This window comes from Stenella coeruleoalba, assembly GCF_951394435.1.
Source record: "Stenella coeruleoalba genome assembly, chromosome: 8".
NCBI classification, from domain to species: Eukaryota; Metazoa; Chordata; class Mammalia; order Artiodactyla; family Delphinidae; genus Stenella; species Stenella coeruleoalba.
In genome coordinates, this window is record NC_137154.1 from 46272947 (window position 1) to 46287996 (window position 15050).

The 15050-nt window shown below is 43.3% G+C and overlaps 1 protein-coding gene across 4 annotated transcripts in view; it reads left to right on the top strand.

Moving 5' to 3' along the window:
- DENND2B (DENN domain containing 2B) overlaps positions 1-15050 on the top strand; it is a 178143-nt gene that overhangs the window by 42343 nt on the left and 120750 nt on the right. The window contains exon 1 of one of the 4 annotated variants that reach the window (XM_079928529.1): positions 8224-8642. The exons of the other annotated variants lie outside the window; for them this stretch is intronic. The gene's annotated coding sequence lies outside the window, so the exon portion shown is untranslated. Of the gene's footprint in view, positions 1-8223; positions 8643-15050 lie in introns of those variants that run through there. 4 annotated transcript variants of the gene reach the window in all.

The window sequence follows — 15050 nt, forward strand, 5'->3', positions numbered from 1 at the left end:
CTCTGAGTACGCTTTATTTGGAGGCTTTTGGGGAGAGGAGTAATGCTGGTGAGGAGAGAGGTCTTGAGGAGGAAGATACTAGGAATTCTTCAGACTGTCTCTGTTTCATGTGAAGGGATTTTGTGCTGTGGCATCTAGTCCTTGGTGGTTTGAAAGAAATGGCTCCTCAATTCATTTGCCACCAGCTGTCTCTGTGGAGGAAGATGGGAAAAGACTAGCATACTATAGGATATTGAATTTCATAAAACACAGTTGTTTGTTTGTTTATTTTTTGAGGCCAATATAGAATTCCTAGATTTTAAGATATTTTTCCCAGGAAAAGAGGCCAAAAATAAACAAAAACCCCAAACCTGTCATCATCACATCATATAAGAAAGGACATTTGAAAACCAGAATAATAAATTAAAAACAATAACTAAAATAGGATAATAGGGCAGCTCTTTGCAAGAAAGCACCTAATTCTCCTCTTTTACAAAATTAGGTTAGATTTAAACTATTTTGAATCAAGAAAAATTACAACATAAAATTTATTGATGTGTTTGTCAGTTTGGGGAATTTTTATTTGTTAGTACCTCAGGAGAAGCTTGACTCTCCAGCTTGTTTCACACTTTATTTTATCACAGTTACTGTTGATAGTGCATTTCAACAGGTATGTTGATGAAAACAGCATCAACCGTCAGAGTAATTCACACAACATGGAATATTCTGGTGAATGGAGAGAAGTGGGTAAGTTGTTCGGCTTTTAATTCTGTGGCCAGGCCAAGGAGAAAGCAGAAGTCATAGCTCTGGTGTCTGACTGGTGAGGGCTCCAGGAAGAGTGCTGCCAGAACCTGTCTGGGACTGGTTCATGTACCAGGCCAGGGCTGCACAGGACCCTTACTGCCCACTGTGGATCAGGTAGGAATTTGAGAGGGATGCTGTACATGATAAAAACTTTAATCATGGCCTGGGCCAGTATTTAAGAGAACCACTCCTCTAAAGGAATTATCCTGTTTGGTTCTCCAAGATAATCTAAAGGCAGAGGCACAGACAAAGGCCCATTGTTTTCTCCAGGGCAGCTGTTTATTGCATCGGAGCTAAGGAGGACTGTGGGAAGCCCGCAGGCCTGTGGCCTAGGTGCTCAGATTTGGAGGTTGTCCTGCTGTTCCTCCTGGTTATTTTCTTCTGATTCTCTCTTGTGGGAACTTTGGGCAAACTGCATTTTCCTCCAAGCAGTAAAGTCTTAGCTTTACCTTCTACTTGGTCTCTGTGCCCGGGAGTTTTTGTGAACTCTCTGAGTGCCTGGGAACTCGGAGGAAAAAAATGCCCAAGAGCAGCCTGGGAATTCCCCAACTCCCCCAGGCTGCCTGCCTCATCTAAGGGAACACCTAACTTCTGCATTTCCAGGGCCATGCTGGGGAAGTGTGTGTTTTGGCCTCTCTGGAGAAGGGCACATTAGCTTCCCTTGGCCTGTTTACATTAGTTTGGTCCTTTCTGCCTTTGATTACACATGAAGCTTTGGGGTGGGGGGTTTCCCTGTTTCCATGGAGTTCACTCCTTCCTTTTGTCTGCCTTCTCAATTTTTCCACCTGGGGAAGAGCTGCCCTCTCCATTCCCCCTATCCTTTTAAAATACTTTCCTTGGCTTAGCTCCTTGTCTCATAGACTTTGCCTAGTGAGTGAATCAGTTCACAATCAGGAAGCAATTCCTCTGTCTCCTAAAATTCCCTTTTGCTATGTTCTGTGACTATTAGACCATTTCTCATTTGCTCATCACTGTCTTAGTTGCCAGTACTCTCCTTTTTTTTTTAAAGGTTTTTTTTTTTTAATTTATTTATTTATAATTTTGGCTGCCTTAGGTCTTTGTTGCTGCACGCGGGCTTTTCTCTAGTTGGGGTGAGTGGGGGCTACTTTTTGTTGTGGTGCACGGGTTTCTCATTGTGGTGGCTTCTTTTGTGGCAGAGCACGGGCTCTAGGCATGTGGGCTTCAGTAGTTGTGGCTCGCAGGCTCATAGGTGTGGCTCGCGGGCTCTAGAGCACAGGTTCAGTAGTTGTGGCGCACGGGCTTAGTTGCTCCACAGCATGTGGGATCTTCCCGGACCAGGGCTCGAACCCATGTCCCCTGCATTGGCAGGCAGATTCTTAACCACTGCACCACCAGGGAAGCCCGGTACTCTTCTTTAAGAAAGGGAATAGTCTTCCAAGCCCAGAGGCTGGATGGCTTATGGGAGCTTGTTGAGCTAAAGTGTTGATGCAGGATTTCTTAGTTCTTTGGGGGTTTTTTGTTTGTTTTTTTGTGTGTGTGGTAGTGGGCCACTCCGGACGCGCAGGCTCAGTGGCCATGACTCACGGTCCCAGCCGCTCCGCGGCATGTGGGATTTTCCCGAACCGGGGCACGAACCGCATCCCCTGCGTCGGCAGGCAGACTCTCAACCACTGCGCCACCAGGGAAGCCCTCTTAGTTCTTTGGGATGTGTGTCTTGGCTGCTCAAATAGAACGTAAACCTGTTGAGGGTAAGAGCTCCAGGTTCTTTCTTTCTCTTTCCTCCAGCCCGAGGGTGACCACCAGTGGCCACGTTTGCTGGTGAGGTTACCTCATGCTTGCTCCCAATCAGCCTGCCTACGAGAATGCAGGCACAGGAAACAGCCTCTCTGAGGCTGACCTCACTGTGTGCTCTCTAAGATAACTGGTCACAGGAGTGCTAGAGAAAACCCTTTTGCCCCCAGGGGCAGTGGTAGAAGGCCTGCCTCAGACCTCTTTGTTCTGTTGTGGAAGCCTCCCTTTTCTTTTTGTTCATTTAACACAATTGAGGAGTCCTATGCCCTTTGAAGCCTTTTCTCTTTTAAAGGTTCCGGGAAAGCTAAAGTGGCATTTCCTTGGTGGTAAGAACTTTCCCATTCCACAGCTTTCGAACTCTTTGGAGAGTTTCTCTCTTGCATCATCAGGTAGATTTCTTTTTTCTTTCTTTTTTTTTTTTTTAAACTAGGGGACCTAGTTTTGTACAGTGACGACTTCTGTTCCCCCAGCCTTCTTTCAGCTGAATGATCTTGGTGCTTTTTCTCCTTTTGGAAGAACCTTGTCTAGGTCCCTTGAGTTCCCTTCCAGTTCTACTAGTGATGCCCCGCGGTAGTGCTTCTCTGCCTCTAGCCTTGAGTTCCTAGGCACCCCCATCTCACTCCCATAGATTCCTGTCTTTATGACTTGATATTGTGATACATTTTCTTCTGGCTTCTCTTTAGTCAGTTCTTAGATGACAGTCTGTTTACATTCACGTTTAGGTCTGGAATCCTAATTTTAAATCTCAACATTAAAGAAAAAATCTGATTCCTGTGCCCCTAGCTTGTCCTCAGTTTAAGATTGCATTTTCCCTCTTTTGTCGCCCATCTGCTGGCTTTGCAGTGGTTTTCTCTTCAGTTTCCCTGTGTCCTGTGCCTACCTCACTCCCACAGTCTTCCCCTCCGGCGTAGATCACAGAGGAAATATTTAGTTAGTCTCTGCCAAACATTCTGGCTGTGTTGTTTTGCTTAAGAAGACATGCAGATAAACTGTTTTGATTCTTGGTCTTGGTGCTCCAGAGCAGATGTTTCTCCTATAACAGAGGTATTGTGGTCAGTTGGAAAGAGTGCTGGACTAGAGTTCAGAGAATTGGATTCTAATCCCTGCTGTGCTACTAATTTGCAGTGTGATCTTGTGCAAGTCACATTTCTATGTCTCAATTTCATTTTGTCAAAAGGGGCCTTATGATAAAGAAGACAGGAATCTATGGAGTTAGGAACCCAGAGAGTAAGCCTGGGGGATCAAGGAGAGTAGATGGGCTAGAGGCAGAGAACCGTGACCATGACTATCATTAGTGGAGCCAGAAGGAAACTCACATCCAAATATAGATAAAATGAATATGTCTAGTCACTTTGAAAAAGTATAAACTGTGATAACAAAGTGGTGGAAATTCTCTGACAAGGATGACTTCAAGAGATAACTGCCTTGTCCACCACTGGGGCTGCTCTAGGTCCACACCTGTTTGCTGTCACCCTTGAGGTGTGGGAGGCTTGGCCTTTTGTGGGTTCAGTTCCAGAATTCTGCCTCCCACCTTCCACCTCCTTCATAAACCCAGAAATATTTGAAACTCAGCCCAGATCTTCACCTGGCTTTGATTTCCTCATCATGTGGAGAATGGTCCTTGGAAGTAGTAGTTTCCAGAAACCTTAAATGTTTGCTAACATGTCCAACTTCTGCATTTGTTGATCACTCCTTCTGTGCATGGCTGCGTTCCAGTTCTTGTGCCCTGAAGGTGGTATGGTTTGGTTCCAGCAAGGAAGGGGGTGATATTTGGGGGATCCTATCACCAGGAACTAGGAACTAAAAGTAGACAAAAGAACTGAGAGATGCCCCGTTGGTGTTCATGAGAGGCAAGTCTTTGAAGAAGAACAAAGTAGTTTAACGTCTGCCTATGTAAACCATAGCTCTCACACACATACTCAGATAGGCAGAGGTACATTTCTTCCTGATCTCTCCCTGTCCCCTTCTGAAATGATTCTGGGATTTAATCAGGTCTTGCCTAGTTTATACTTTTTCTTTCCAGTTAAAGATTTGTGTTGGTTTCCTCCAGTGCAGATTTGGAAGACATCTCCACAGTCTTTTGCTGCCCTGTGATCCTGTGTCAGGCATAATCAGCAGAAACTTTGGTAAATGAGTTCAGAGGGATATTTGTCCCTGCAGGGTTAGTGATAAGGACCTGCACTCACTCTTGCTACACCCAACCTCAGGAGGCTCTCAGGCTGCTGCACCTTGCTAGGGAAAGTCATGGAACTGAGTAGAGTAGTTCTGGGGAGAAGAGTTACATAATTGACTCTGTATGTGTTCAACTGGGCCTTCTTTGCTATTCTGCAATCCTTTAATTTATCTTAAGTCCCTGTGACATACACCACAGTGCTCCTTTCTCTCTCTTTCTTCCTTTCTTCCTTCCTCCTTCCCTCCCTTCCTTTCTTCCTTCCTCTCTCTCTTTCTTTCTCTCTCTTTTGTTTTTGTTTTTGTTTTTGTTTTTTTAACATCTTTATTGGGGTATAATTGCTTGTTTTTGTTTTTTTAACGTACTCCATATGCTCTGACTCCATCCTGACCCTACATCACCAGTGAGGATGCCTTCTACTTTACTGGGACTGTTAGAGCTAGATGACGTGGAGCTCTGGGATAGTTCCTTTCCTTTAGATAGCTAGGTACTCCAACTCATCCAGCTCTAAGAGAACAGGCATAAACATTTCCTATAGGCTCTATAGATGTGTTTGTTGTGAATGCCAGCATCGTCTGGGCGAAATAATGGTTTGATTTGGGGCTTGATAAGAGTTGTGAGCCCATGTCTGGCTATTTGGTACTTTCCCCCGTCTCACTTGTTCTTAAACCAACTTGTCCTAGGAAGATGGCCCAACTGATAGCTGTCACGTAATGCCCGATGTGTCCTCCCTGCCACTCCAGCCCTGGATACTCACAAACCCTCTGCCTTCTGTGTTTCTCAGGAGTCATAGCTCATAGTTCCCCTTCAGGTGGTGTTTTTCAAATCCTACTCACATCTTCTTTAACCTTCTTCCTCCACTCTCTTTCTCTTCTACCTATTTTGCGTAGTTACCTCAAGAAATACTCTCCTTGTCCCCTTCCCTCTTTGATTGTGGAGTGAAAGCTAGCCCCAGTCATAGCTGATAAGCATGATACCAAGAATACTTTGGAAAGGAAAGTCACACATTTGGGAGTGAAATGAGATGATGTGAAGAATGAGTGCTGTCAGTCTTGTCCGTGTGAATACCTTTTGGAATCCTTAAAAATACCTATCTTTCAATTAATCTGTCCTTCTTCCAGGACCACAATTTTGGGATATGTAAAAATTATTTAATTTTATTTCTCTTATGTTTTGTTTTATTGCAAGTATTTATTTACACAGGTAATTTTTCTTGTATCTTTATATAAACAGTATTTTAGCCATGTTCAGTAATGAGCCTATTTGGGCATGCAGCTACCATATCTAATATTGTTTCTTTGGGAAAATTTCTTCAACTTGTAAAGATGACTGACTGACAAAGGAGTGTTCAGTGCAAAACCAGTCTTCATCCTCTGGCCCCTAAGGGTGATATTGCTGTGGAAGGGGCCAACTCCATTCCTGTCATATGGAGAGGAAGATAAGTGCTTCCAAAGGAGGCCTGGTGCTCCATCAGGAAAGCTGGGTCCTTCCTTTGGTCTGAGTCTCTGCGTGGCAGCTGGAGGTACTAGAGTGTGCCATGCCTGACTAAGCTCTTCTCTCTCCCTCTCCCTCTTTATTTTTATTTATTTATTTTTTTGCTATGTGTAACTTCAGGAAATACTTTAACTTAAAGCCTGAAGACGTCCCCCTACTTTGAATATCATGATCCAATTATGACAGGACCACATTCTTGAAACAAATGGTTTAGTGGAGTTAATTGAATTATCTGCTCCTATTCTTGAGTAGGAAATAATACATTCTTGTTGTGTTGCTGTGTCAGGTCTTAAATGGAAAGCTTCTAGTTTGAAGCTGTGTCTATTTCCAGTGGGATAAATCTGCTGCCAATTTATGAAAACTGATGATGTCCCTGTGCTCTGTGTGTAAACTGTAGCATCTCTTTGTGGAATGAAGAATTCAGGAAAATGGAACAATTTTTTGAATAAAATTCCAAGCTCTACTAGGTTCCAAGTGACTGAGAATTTCCTGTTAGAGTGGGAAAGTTTATCCATATGTTTTTGCCTGGGGATAGTATATGTCATGTAGTTCTAAAGAAGTAGGTCCGTAACTGATTACCTCTTCCTTTGTCTTTCTTTCTGTGGTGCCCAGAGATGGTTTGAGCTCATCTTTGGTCTCGTCTCTGCAAAAAGCAGCATGCATTTTGATCAAGGGACGGGAGTAAAACCTATGGCCACAGGGCAGGGTGAAACTAATGATTTGTATAAGGAGCAAACCTTTCACCTTTGTCTCACTGGTACCAGGCTGTAAGTAACTGAACTAACTAGCTCCAGACACTTATTTTGCAATCTTGAGGTGAGGATGGGCAAAATCCCAGAGGCTGGGAGGCAGACATGTGGCTACCAGAGAGATGACGTCAGCTGGTTTACTGGTGCTGTGGAGGAAGGGGGGATTCCAGGTGCTCAGCCTCCTTCCTGCACTTGGGGGTGTCTAAAGCCACCCCCAATCCTATTGGGAGACAAGGCCTTTGCTTGGGAAAAGCCTTCGTCTAATTCTTGCCTCCTGCTGTCCCCACAGGGACCTGAAGTTGGAAAGGGTCTTGTAACCTTGGCTGTGGGAACAAGGCTTTGAGGAGTGAACAGACGTGTGTGTCTCTGTGTGTCTGTGTGTATTTTGTTTTAATGCTGACAACTGATGAGGGTTTCCAAACTGGGGTTAGATATGAGAGGAGAAGGAGAAACGTTGTCTGGGTTTTTGGGAATCTGTATTAGGAATTGCCCTTTTCTTGGAAGGGAAAGCAGTTTATGATTTAACTCATTTTTCAATTAAAATTATTTGATTATTTTTGTTTGGTATGTTTAATGTGGCTGCTTAGTATACAACAGGAGGTGTTCCGAATCACCTCCTTTCTACGTTCTGCCCCTTCCCCTATGCTTATCCTAGAACAGAGCCTCACAAAGCCATAATATGTGACAAATTGGAGAAAGCACGTCTGCAAGGAAGATCTTCCTCTTTGCTCAGCCTTGCCTCTGTATGGGTTTCTGGGAACTGTGGTGGGGCTCCTTGGGAAGCCTACAACTCACAGTAGGAATGGAAGAAGCTTTGTGTCCTCTGGAGCATGACAAAGAGAACAGAGCTGGGAGGCACTGGAGCCTATGAAGCCCATCTGCTGAGTAGCTTTGTGTTCCTGTCAGATGTTGGGTACCTGCTCTCGTTCCATCCTCCTCCCCCAAGATGTGGAAAAAAATGAAGCCCCTGCATGGAAAGCAGGTGGTAAAGCCACCAGCAAAAGCTTATACTAGGTGGTTCAGACATCCCCATCCCAGGCCTGCCTTGGGTTCCTTTGGGGCCATCAATAGCTTCGTGTTTCTGTAAGACTCTTGCTCACGTTCAGCATAGCCACTGCTTACTGGAAGCCATCTGGGGCCAGCCCAGGCTTGTTCTGTCCAGGCGTATTCCCACCACGGTACTTTTCTCGTCTTTAGGGCTTTCAGATATGAGGACCTTCAAGGTCTCTGAGCTGCTGAAGTCTTTCTTCTGAGAGCCTAGTTCCTCCCCTTCTGGGCCCAGGAAGCTGTGGTAAGCTCTTGGTTTTCTTCTCTGCTGGGCACTTCTGGGAAGCCGTCTGCATTCCTTTCTGCCTAACTCTCTGCCTCTGGGGCTCTGTGGGGTGCGGTTGCTTCGTGCCTCTGTGATGCAGAATGCGAGGGCAGTTCCATGGAGATCAGCCCCTGGAGATAACCAGGAGTTTGAATGTGGAGTTGCCCTTTCTTGCAGTCCTGGGACCAGGAGCTAGCTTTTCATGGGGTGCCGTGTGGTATTGATTCTCCTTAAAACTTTCTCTGACTTGCTTCCCTGTCTCCTTGCCACTCTGGAAGGAAGGGTCCGAGGAGGAAGATTAGTGCTCGGTTTCCTGTGATCTTTGGCTCTGGAGATGGGTGCAGCAGATGCCTTTTGTGAGGAAGGAGCTTAGAGGCGGCAGGTAAGAGCATGTGTCTTCTGGGTGTCTTTCCAGTCTGGTTACGTTGACGCTCTGGGTGGTGACAGCACATGTTAGCATCCCTTGGCAGGGATGGCCAGTCAGAGTCCCCACCTCCAGTTTGTTGGCTCCCTAAGGATGAGAAGCATTTTTGCAGTCCTCAGTGGCATGGCCTGTAGAGGTGTCTGTGTGCTGACAGGTTACAGAGCCTTCCCATGGATGTCCTGCCTCTTTGGCGCTTGAGAACAGATGGGGCTTAATTTGAAGCAGACCTCCCTCAAGGGCCCAAATCTGAAATGTATACTACAAAATCCCTGCTAGTTTTTGGCTCTTCCTCCTTCTGCATTTCTCTCTTGCCTTTACCTTCCCATCACTGTCAGGGGTTGTAAGCAGCTGCTGCTATCATGCGGACTGATCAAGACTGATCAGGATTAAGAATGGAGCTAAATATAACTGCCTAAATATAACTAAATATTACAGAGCATACTGCTCTGATGTGCTGAGACTCATCCTTAGGGAAGAAGTTGATTTGAACCTGTGATAGAGGGTTCAAACAGAATAGGTGAAAGTTGGGAGGAAATGGTGGGAAGGTACTTCAGGAGTTGGGGGAGTATTGATTCCACCCCTTCCCTTCCCCACTCCCCGCACCCCCAACGTTTCCTGCGAAAGGTCAAGGGCAAAAGATCTTGCTTTTCAGCCATCAAACAGTCAATAATACTAGCTGAATTTTTCAGCTTAACCAACATTGTGATTCAAATATTATACAAAGCTTTTTTAATCACCGAGGGAATTTATCATCTATTGGGAGAGACAAAATTTGTTAAACAAATAGAGAATATAGAGATCTTAACTGTGTTTGGTTACTAACTGTGAATGTGTTTATAGTTCAGAAATACGAAGGTTCTTAAAACTATAGGAAAACTTTCTTGGCGGAGGCAGGATCTTTTCTGATCTTTGAAGTTTGGATCGACTTTATATAATCAAAGGAGAGGTGTTCTGGTTGTGGAGAACAGCAGGGACATAGAAAGGGTGTGGCTTTCCAGGGTCCCTGCAACGACGATCTGCCTTGGTGCTCAGGGGATGAGAAGGGATGCAGCGAAAGTGGAATTTCGTGGGAAGCAGTCTTGTGGAAGAGAGTAGGCTAATTTTGGAGAGGACAGAGATTGGCAGTAAGGAGACCCACCAAAGAGTATGGGTCGTCCGCAACTGGAATAGAGAGGAAGGGGGTGAATCCTAGAGAATATTCAAAAGTAGAATAAGTAGGACCTGGACATGGGATATTAAGGGTAAAGTTGAGGGGAAAGACGTAGGATGCCAACATTTCTGCCCTGTGAGAGTTGACCATTACGATATCTTATGTTTATGAAGTGCTTTTCAAAGCACTTTTTCATTCAGTACGTATCTCAGAGTTGTCTGGGCTCTTAGAGTTCATCTAATCTGGCTTCATTGTCCAGATGGGGAGATTAGAGCCAAGAAAGGAGAGGGTACTATTCCCAACTCGCACAACTATTTAGTGGTATAATGGGACCTCCAATCTTGGCCTTCTATCTCCTGGGGGAAATTTAAGACGAGAAGCATGGAGGAAGGAGTCTGGGGTCAGAGAAAAGTCCTGTCTAGTTAGGTGACATTAGGTGATTACCAGTCTCTCTGAGCAAAATGAAGCTTATTCAAGAAGCTTCAGACTAAATCAGTGGTTCTGCTACTAGGAACTCTTTTTGAGAACCACTATATAAGGAGGACGGACTCCTCGGGTCCTTCTAGTTCTGAGATTCTTAAGAGTGCATGATAATAATGTATATGAAAAGTATTGAATTGGGTTTCCTCAGAGGCTGTGGCTGGTTTCCAGGGTGGTGCCTTTTGAAGGGAATTTCAAGAGTAATTTGTTTCCACATGATTTTCATGTTATATGCTGACCCCAGAACCTAACTACCGAAGAGGACACACTCTGCTGTTAGTAGGCTGTGGCCGATATTTGAACTCAGTATTTGCAGAGTTATGGCTGTTTGTGTTATCCATGTCCTCTCCCCACCTCCTCTTAAAATACACACACACACACACACATACACACACACACACACACACACACACGCATGCATGCACTTCTCTCCATTCCCCTTTTCCTCTTTCCTTCCTTTCCTTTTTTATTTTTTCTCCTTAACTGTTTTTCTAGTCTAATTCCCCTTCCTCCATCTCTGTTCTCTCCACTCTTGTCTGTCTTGTCTAGATAACTTCCTGTGTTGGAGCAACTTCCTCTCTTGGTTAAACTCAGACATGACTACAGCATAGCACCTTGGAATATTCTGTTTTGTCTCTATTCCCTGCTGTGGTGGCTGGTGCTCAGCGATCAAGCCGGAACCTGGGAGTCATTCTGGACCCTCCTTCACCTCCACAGTCAATTACCCTTCAAGTTCTTGCTTTCTATTCAAAGAGCTCTTGATCTCCCTCCTTGTGTTCATTCTCACCGCCCCATACAGCAGGAGACAGAGCAGAGAGAGATCACGGTTGAAGAAAGAAAAATAGAGTTGGGGTCACCCTCACTGTCCTCAAAATCATTTTGCAAACCTCCACAGCCCAATTTAGTCTCCTCTTCGCCTCTCACAGCTCTCACAGCTGTCTCTGGGTCTCTGACCCTTCGTGATTGGCTGGTGGCTATGTTTCTGCGGGCTGTGTTTGGAGAAATCCTGAGTCTGAAGAGGAACACTAATTTAATAAGCAGTGGTTACTCTCTTGGAAGCACATAGACACAGTCATGCCTCATTTTCTTGGTGGATTTTTCCTGAGTAAACTTCCCCTCCTCAGCTCCTGTGGGCCTTTTCCTTGGAAGAGGAGTGTCCCTGCATCACTGACTGCAGATGTTATCTGCGTCGATGATGAGTGGCTGCAGTCTTTCATCACCTTGAGGTCTCTTAACGTGGTTGACTTCCTTTGCTTGCTTGGGTATGAGGAGAGCCAGTGTCTCCCAGTTATAGCTTCTGGAGTCCCACAGCTTGTGAGAAAGAAGTCTTCTGCTGGCAACTGCTGTGCTGGGGACAGTAGTCCTTGACCTTTTGTGTGTTTTTTTGTTTGTTTGTTTTACTCTGCCCTCTTCCTAATAATGCTGTCATTAGCAGCGTCAGCTAACCCGTTACATGGGCTATAGACAATCATGTTCACCCAGGTAAGGAATATAGGCTTTCTGAATTTTTTTCTTTCCTTCAAAGGCTAAGTGCTACTCAGATATGTTCTTTGACATCCCAGGGAGTAATGCTCAGGAATTCCCCCAGATATGCTATTCTCAGACTTCCAAACAAGCTTCCTGCTGTTTCTGTCCTTCAGGATCTTGAATTGCACTCTTCTCTCCCTCCACGTTTCTCTGTTTTTCCTCTCATCATCTCACCTGTTCTCTGAGTTGATCTCTAAGTAAATGAATGTTTATAAGCACCTCTTTTTATACAAAAGGCAGACTAGCTCTATTTTACATAAAAATGGGATACACCTAGTGTATGTATTGTTAAGGAAGGAGCTAATCATTGCATAAATTAGAAACTTCTAGGTTCCTATCCTTGGGGGAAAAGAGAGAAGGGTTTAAAAAATGGCATCTTCTACCATAGGACATTGAAGTTTATTTAGTAGGACACTCATCTGTAGACCAGGGCCACCATCCATGTCCCTAGGATAAGCACCGAATTTTGAGGGGCCACTGCTCTTCTCTCCTCCTGATTCTTCTTAAGTCCTTAGAAGCACTGTAGTTTCTCATTACGGGAGATACGCTGGTATGTATACGTCCCAGCAATGCCTGATGGAGCTGAACTGCTGCATTCCTACTGTCTAATGTTTCAGTTACAACAGTCAAAGCCGAGTCCTTGCTCACAAGAGCTATCAGATGACAGCTTAGTATAGAAGGTTAAAGATCCACAAGAATTCACTCTGATGGTTAAAAACATCACTTTGTAATTCTGATCATGATGAACCATGGTTTGGGGAGATGACGGGTAAGAATTGTTTGCATTCCTGAGCTTCTCAGCATCCTCACTAGAACTTGGATGGTCAGAGCCCCAAATGAGAGGCTCTCATGTAAGTAGTGGAAGGCACAAAGGGCAGATCAGGCAGGGCTCAGCTGTCTCTTCTTTCTGTGAGCTTTCTTTATCGCATCTAGCCACTAGTTCCCAGAGATGACTCCATGGGGAGTAAGTCATGGGGTAGTTTTTTATCTTCCTGTTCTGTAGGGGGTCTTAAGAGCTTCATGAACCAGAGATGTTATCTTATTTCTCAATTTAAGGGACTCCACAGACTTGATTTTCTTTTTCTCTTCAGCATACTTGCCTGGGATATTATTAGGGCTTCTGTTACCCTTGGGTCTGCAAATATAGTGTGTGTCCCCTGGATACACTATTGTTCTAACCAGAATGGAGCAAAGTAAGACATGGACCTCATTTGATCTGGACTCTGTATGTCGGTCAGTAAACTCAAAATCACAGGGACTCATCAGTTGACTCATATTGAACCATTCCTCAAGTATCTTTCACTTATACCATTCTTTTTTTTTTATTCAAACAGAAAGTCACAAAAATTTACTTCTACCATTTTCGTCCTGTTGTCATGCAGTTTTTTTTAATAAACTTAAGTGTAAAATGATATCTTTTGTCCTTTTAAAATTTAATCTTGTTATACTTAACCTATGGTTCTAAGTTTTTGGAGGCCCTTTTTTTGGAATTATCTCTAATATGTTAATTTTCCCTCCCAATTAATTTGTTATGTGCATTTTTGATAAGCGTGCCTTACCCGAGTCATTGATAAAAAAGGGTGACCAGGCTAGGATTAGAACAGATGGGAATGTCCAGACTTCTAGGAGTTCCAGAGTACTCCTTCGTAGTTGATACTGATCCATTTTGCGCTTCCATTTGGACCCAGCTGTCCTGAGTTACCAGATGGTGCTACTGCCAGTGCCTTCCTGTTTTATCCATAAGATCAAGAGAGATTTTTCTGAAGTGCAGATAAATTGTGTCCTGGAATTCTTTGATATATGTGTGTGCATATGTTTATTTATGTGACACATAATATATATCATATGTAAATATATATTATGTAAATATGTGTGCATATTATTTTTAAACCCCCAGACTATTATTTATAGACCACTTACTATCTATTGCTGAGTGTGTTACATATATTATCTCCTTTATTCTCTACTATAATTCCATGTTAACTGTATTAAATAAAAGTAATGAGTTTTTTAGCATGACTTTATTTAATCTCCAGTGATCAGTGCTTCCTTCTTTATGTCCTTGCTACTTTTTGTGTTTCATATACTCTGTTCTGGAGTTTTGCCTATGATATCGCCTATTTAATAAATACTTATTGAGCATTTGCTGTGTGTAAAGAAAACACTGCATTATAGCCTGTTGGAAGTTCAAAGATGAATAAGAAACGGTCCTTTTGCTCAGAAGAGCTTATATGTGATTTAAAGTATGAAGGCATAAACAATGGCTTAGTGGGAGGGGGGGGAAAGGGAAATCAAGGAAACACACTAAAAGAGAGTCCTGAGTGTGAATGGAACGCTGAAACTAGCCCACCTACAAAGTTCTAAATGGAAATCTTTAGGAGACAGGTTCTAACATGTTACAACCTGTTTACAAAAATGGAAGGTATCCATTTGACTGATGGTTTTAAATCCTATCCCACACTTTGTTGGAGTGTCTGCTTGAGTTTGAGGGTGAGGAGAGGCAGACCTGAAAAAATGGTCCACTTTTGCAATCTTTCATTTTAAAAATATTATTAAAATATAGAGTATATGTTTTTTATATGTACAGTTTAAATGTGAGTATTCATGTATCTACCACCCAGCTTAATACAGAAAACATTACCATTAGCTTTGAAATCTCCTATGTACCCTTGCCAATAATTGCATTAATTTTAGAAAATAAATACATGTTAAATTGTAGAAGTAAAACAGTAACCGTGTGGCATATGTAGAACTTAGTAAGAAGGGAAAAATTGCTAATGTGGTTATTGTTTTGGTATAATTTCCTTTTTCGCTTGTATGTGTTTTCTACATTTTAATGTAGTTATAACTTTGTTATGCAAAATTAGCATTGTCTGATACTGTTAAAGTCTTCACAGTCACTTTTTAAATAAATAATACATGTATGTATTGCAAATTCAAAAGGTACAAAAAGATGTACGGTGAAAAGCAAATCTTCCTCCTACGTTCTTTCTCTTTTTTTTCCCTAGAGCCAATCACTGTTACCAGTTTGTGGATTGTAGTCATTTCTTTTAATGGCTGCACAATTGTCCATCTAGTGCAGTGTTTCTCAGACTGCAGGTCATCATTAGTGGGATGGGGAATCAATCTAGTGGGGCTCTACAAGCTTTGTTTGCTTCCTTAATGAAATAGATTAGGGTAGAAAATGGCAGAGAGCATCACACATAGTA